A 6088-nucleotide genomic window follows, 5' to 3' on the forward strand; every position below is an offset into this window, starting at 1 on the left:
GTGCGCAGGGCCGCGCGCAGCCCGGCCGTGCCCGCCGGGCCCCAGCCCCCGCTCCGGCCCGGCCCGCCTCACCCTCGGGGGCCGCCGCGCTGCTGCTGCTCCGAGCCAGGCGTTGGTTTCGCTCCCACAAGATGGCGGCTCTGACGGCGGCCACGTCAGTGCCTGCCGCCGCGAGGGACGCTGGGGAACGGGGTGGCCCGCCCGCGGCCCCGCCCACTCTCCGGCGCGGCGCGCACGCGCAGACTCCTGGCGGGGGGGGCGGGGCAGGGGGGCTCGGGGACCGGACGAGGCCACACCCCGGGCCGCGCCACGCCCACCGCTGCGCGTGCGTACCCCTCCCTCGCCCAGGGCGGAGTCCGTCTGCGCCTGCGCCGCGTGCCTCCTCGGCAGGGCGGTGTTGAGCCGACGTGCCCATCTCGCAGGTGCGGAGACTGAGACCCGTGCGCGAGCGGCGGCCCGTGGTGCCAGCCTCGTCCCTGGCCAGGCGGTCGTCGCGAGTCCCGGCAGGGCCACAGAAAGCCTCTCCGGGCGTCAGCCCCCTTGTAGGGTGTTCCGTTGCCACCAGCAGGCGGCCACCGTGGAGAGCGGATCTCAGGGGCGCCCGCCGCGACCCGTGCGGCCCCACGCCCGAGAACCGACCGGGGCGAACAGCCGCAGGTCCCACAGAGAAGTTGTCCAGTAGCGCAGGGCGAGCAGGGAGTCAAAGCCGGGCAGGGGCAACGCTGCCCCGGAGGGGCCGCCGAGCGGGGGCCCAGGTGACGGGAAGGGGGAGCTCCTCCTCTGGAAAGCCTCCCCGGGCTGATCAGAAGGGAGGGGAGGATGCTTGCGGTCCCTGTCCTCCTTCTCCAGGCTCGGGGCCTGGCTGTGTCCCCCACCTGGGATCTCGCTCTGGCCTCCCGGCCCAGCCCGGCCCCTACCTTTCTTCTCCATCTCCCCACCCTCGTGCTACTGCGAGGGGTCCCCCATCAAAATGCTTGAGTGACATTGCGGGGGTGCTCCAGCCCCATGCCCTGCGTGTGGAAGGCGCAGAGCAGGGCCATCACTGCCCCTCCCCCCCGGAGTTTACCTTCCCCCACTTGGGAAAAGGGGCCACTTCAGGCCAGACAGGTTTGGGGCCCAGGGTAGGACATTAGAGGAAATATTCCCTCCCACCAGAAGCCAAGAAGTGTGGGGCAGTTACCTGGGGAAACTGAGGCCCCGGTGCTCTCTTTACCAGGGGAGCCAGGACCTCCCTGCCTCTCTTTCTTGGGGTCGCTGGGGACAGACTGGGCGAGGCACCTGCCCAGCTTCTGCCAGGAGGGGGCGAGGTGCACCGGGAAGAGGGTCCCACCGCATCTGCAGTGGCCTCTGCTGTCAGGCTGAATCCCCCAGCCCAGATCCTCACCTTCAGCCTGATCTTGGGCAGTGCCTGGCTGGGGTCTGGGATCCAGCTCCTCCACTCTGGGGATCCCTGAGCCCAAGGACCCAGCCAGACACAGGGATGCTGGACCAGACGGGCCCCAGGGAAGGTGGCCAGAGAGATGGAAGGACCAGTGGGAGCAAAGGGGCAGAGGCCAGGGAGTAGGAGATGTTCACACCCTGGGACCCCGCCTGTCAGGCACCTCGTGCAGCTTCTGCGTGCTGCACCTGTGAGGTGGGAGGCATTTGCTCTAGGCTCAGGCTGCACAGAGAGGTTGCAAGCCCACCCAGCATCACAGAGCTAGGAGGGAACCCCTAGAACCCAGCCCCAGCACGCCTGTTGCCAGCACCTTCGCTGTTCCCTCAGCCCTGCCCTGCCCCGGGACATGAGCTTCAGGGCCTCTGAGGGCTGCAACATTATCCTGGACTCATCTAGTGATAAGGAGCTCAATACCTCAGCATCCAGCACCTGGTTGCAGGAAGCCTTATCCCCTAGAAACTTCCCTGGATGGTGGGGTGAGGGGGCTCTCCTGTTCCCCTCGCACCCCTGCCTGCTCCCGGCTCCACTGGGCTGGCCTCTAGAGACGCCTTGAGCCCAAAGGGGACCCGGAGACAGGTTTCTGTCCAGACAGGGCCCCGCCCCTCCCTCTGCTCTGTCTGTTCCCTCCTCCTCCAGGCCCACCCCCAAGCCCACCCCACAAGCCCACTGGTTCCTGCTGCAGGAGTGGTTATGGCTGTTCTGACTGCGTGAGCCCCTCTGCCCACACCTGGGTCCCTGCTCCGCCCAGGGCAGCTGTGCCCTTTGGTCTGAGCCTGGGCTGCAGTCAGGGGCCCCTGGGCCTTGACTCCTGTGGCTCCCCTGGCCAGCAGGGGTAGGCTCGCCCGACTGCATGGTCACTGAGGGGCAGTGTGGGGACGACAGGCTAGTTCCACACGAGAGAGGCCTCTTACCTTGGGGCCTCTGAGCATCCCCATTTCCTCCACACCTGCTCCTGCCTCAGTCTCCTCATCTCATGCTGGCCCCTCCCTTCCCTGCATCCCAATTCTGGCCCCTTACCCAGCCCAGCTCATGGGGCTCCTTCCTGTTCTGGGACAGGCCCGGACATCCTGCACCACAGCCTTGTTCCCTCTGTCCCAGCATGGCGGCCCTCCCCGAAGGCCGGCTCCACGGGGCCAGGACTGTGCCTTGGTTGGTTCTGTCTCGCCCCAGGCCTGGGCGGACAACAAGCGAGGTGATAACAGGATGCCCCACTCCTTGGGCCTCGCATGGGGATGCTGAAAAGATGCCTTTGCCACAGGGCCCTCTGACTGACGGTGAGCATTGCCTACCGTTCTGGGTGTGGGTGACATTCCCTGCAAACAGCAGTCTGCCCGGCACCTGTGGTGTTGTCAGCATCAGAAGCCTCAGACACTTTCATGTCACGTCAGAGCAGTTAGAGGAGCCGTGAAATACTGTTGTGCTCCAGACTCAACTGAAATACAAGGCTGTCAGCCCGCCCCAGCCTTGTCACCTCCGGTGCGGATAACAGAGGCTGACATGTGACGGTACTGCGTCCCGTGCCCCTGTCTGCGCAGGGCTTCACTTGCACGTCTCTTCACCTTGTGGGGGTGCAGATGGAGTGCGGTCAGCGGGGCACCTGGAGGTGTGTGTCCTGGGACCATCTGACCGCCCTAAGTACCCCTCAGGGTCATCGCCACGTCAAGGTGATGGCAACCTGTCATCCTGAAGTCACCTGTCCCAAGGGTCTTGGAGCCTAATGGGGTCTGCTTCTCTTGAAATGGTGCATTGTTTATTTTAGGCAGTAGTGAGACCTCGTTCTGAGAAGGGGCCCATGGGCCTCACCGGTCTGTCAGGGTCCCTGGTGCACATACAGCCCCCAACAGTGCTGCTGACGCCTGGCGGGCCTCAGATGCCCCTTCTGCCTGCAGGACCTTGGCAAGCAGTCTGCCTGCAGCACCCCCACAGAGGTTAGGGTGGGATCTCTGGGGTCCCCTGGCTGGCCCCACCCCAGGTGTGTCCGTGGGATTGAACAGCTGATCTGGCCCAGCTACTAGGAAGGGGCCAGATCCAGAAAGATCTACATCCATGCGGTGGAAGACTGCCTCCTGCCAGCCCTGCCTGTGGAAAGTGGTCAGTTTTTTGCAGTCTTGTCCCCTCCCTCTGCCCCAGGCCTCTGGGCGTCCCTCTGCTTGGCCCCTGCCCCGCTTCCCCACAAGCCCAGGTCCCAGAGACCAGTCCTTGCTCACGGTCTGCTGGGGACTGCCTGCCAGTCCTAGACTCCTAGGACCCCCTCTCCCCTGCCAGGGAGGACACGGAGGCCTGAGGACAGGATGGGCATTCAGGTGACCAGAGGGGGCTCCATGACTGGACGTGGCGAGTGGGCAGCCCGGCCCTGGCACCCTCTGGGGCTTTCCTTTTAGACTGAGGCAGGGTTCATGTGAGTGACGTGCACATCTGTTCCAGGTGCAATTCGATGAGCTTTGGGATGGATCCATCCATGCATGCCCCAGTGAAGCCCACACCCCGGCAAGGACACAGAATTTCCACCCAGGCCAGCACCTTCGCACCTGCTTGCCCTGGTCCCACCAAACATGGACGCTTGGGCTGTTTCCAGTCTGGGCGACAATGACAGAGTTGCAGGGAGCTCAGACTGGGCCTCCTCTGCCTCTGTGGCCCTGCTGTCCACAGGGCAGCACCCTCCTGTCCCTTAATAACCCTGTCGGGGGCAGATGGTCCCACCCCCCCATGCCCCCTGCCCTCTGCCCTTTGCCCTCCCACCTGCAATAGAGCCCCCAGCGCTGACCCTACCCCCTCCTCGGGGGCCCAGGGGAGGGTCCCATCTCCTTCCAGGCCAGATGTCTACCTGCTGGGACATTTGGAGGTCTGAAAAAATTCTCCCTCAAATCCTGCAAAGGGACCAGCTGGACCCTCAGCTGGGGCCTGTCTGGGACACCTGCGGTGTGGTCCCTTGGCCACCTGCAGGGCCTGTGTCTGAGCTCAGAGCTCCTGGGGACCAGCCGGCCATGGGCTGCCCCATCAAGGGACAGGGCTGAGGGCTTGCAGCTGCTCTGTCCTGGGGGGTGACACTGGGGCCTGCTCACGTCAGAGCTTTCCGGGAGTGCCCAAGGGCTGGGGGTGCAGCCAGGTCAGCAAAGGGCAGCAGAGAGTGGGGAGCAGCTGCGTATGTGGGGAGCTACTGTTCCCTGTGGCATGTAAGAGGAGGCTAAGTGGACTTTTGACACAGGGGATTGGCATCAGATAAGGCTTGCTCAAGGTGAGCTAGAGCTAAGAGTCCATCATTTCTTGTGTGGCAGGAAGTCACATGGGAGAGGTATGTGTGATGAGGACAGTGGAGGGGAGGGGCCCCTTTTGTCCTTGGAGGACAGCTGGTTGTGCCCTGTTTGGGGCAGCTGTGTGGGCCAAGGGGCAGGGATTTTTTCTGGATGAGGCCAGTGGGGCTAGAAGAGGCCCCATGTGGGGATGTGGTGTGGGCAGGCTCAGGGCAGCAGGGCCAGCAGAGATTGAGGGGCCGGAGGAGCCCTGTGACTCGGGGCCTTCCCTGGTGGTCTTTGGTGGTGGCTGGGGAGGGGCTGGAGGCTAGGTCACCAGCAGGAGGAGGCCACCAGAACCAGGCTGACCAAGGCGTGGAGCCACGGCACCAGCCAGGTGGTAAGTGGGGAGGGAGGAAGGGATGGGGCCCCCGGGACTGGGGGCGACATGCAATGTGAGGGGTGCAGCCCCAGGCTCCACCTGGACAAAGCTGTTCTCTTGGGACCCACCCCCAAGTTTGAGGGGGGGTGTGTGCCCCTCTCTTAGGCCTTCTCCCCATCACCAGGTACAGAGGACAGCAGGAGGGAGGGACCCTGCCTGGGCTGGGAGGCATCGAACACACCTGGGGCTCTGGAAACCCCAGGAGAGGGAACGGCTGGTCTTCGTTGTGTGACAAGTTCCAAAAACCTCAGTGGCTTAAAGCAACAGTGCTCATGCCCAGGGTTTGGGGGGTCAGGACCTGGGGCATCTCGGTGACACGGACTGGCCCGAGGTCTCGAGTGGGTGCAGCCATGGCGCAATGTTGTGGAGCTGTGTCCCCCACATTTACGTCTGCCCAGAGCCTCAGAATGTGACCTCACATGGAAGTGGGGTCTTGGCTGCTGTCATCAAGGTAAGGATTGAGATGGGATGACCCTGGCTTAGGGCGGGCCCTGAATCCAATGACAGGTGTCTTTATAAGAAAGGAGAGAGAGATTTGAGACAGCGGGACACGGGGACACGCCACGTAGTGACAGAGGCAGAGATTCGGGTGACGCAGTTGCAAGCCCAGGAGTGCTAGGGGGACCAGCAGCTGGGAGAAGCAGGAAGGACCCTCCCCTGAAGCCTCTGGAGGGAGCATGGCTAGTCCACACCTTGATCTTGGACCTCTGGCCAAGACGTGGAGAGAACAAATTCCTGTTGTTTTGAGGCCCCCGTTTGGGGTCGTGTGTTCTGGCTGCCCTGGGACCTCGTGCAGGCTTCTTCTCTCCCAGCTGGTGCCCGGGCTAAAACGATGGGGCCCTGGACACCCTTCTCCTCCCTGTGCCTGTCCAGGTGGTGTCTGCACACAGGGGCCTCTGGGCGGTCGACTTCTCGCAAGTGGCTGCCTGGCCTGCCCGGATGAGTGTGTGTCTGCCGCTGGGCGGTTGGTCGAGGCAG

The 6088-nt window shown here is 64.0% G+C and overlaps 1 protein-coding gene across 1 annotated transcript in view; it reads right to left on the minus strand.

Moving 5' to 3' along the window:
* Window positions 1–198, minus strand: part of ARF1 (ADP ribosylation factor 1) — a 22852-nt gene extending 22654 nt beyond the window's left edge. The window contains exon 1 of the mRNA XM_046666869.1: window positions 73–198. The gene's annotated coding sequence lies outside the window, so the exon portion shown is untranslated. The remainder of the gene's footprint in view (window positions 1–72) is intronic.
* Window positions 199–6088: the final 5890 nt, after the last annotated feature.

The sequence above is a fragment of the Equus quagga genome, chromosome 7, assembly GCF_021613505.1.
Source record: "Equus quagga isolate Etosha38 chromosome 7, UCLA_HA_Equagga_1.0, whole genome shotgun sequence".
NCBI classification, from domain to species: Eukaryota; Metazoa; Chordata; class Mammalia; order Perissodactyla; family Equidae; genus Equus; species Equus quagga.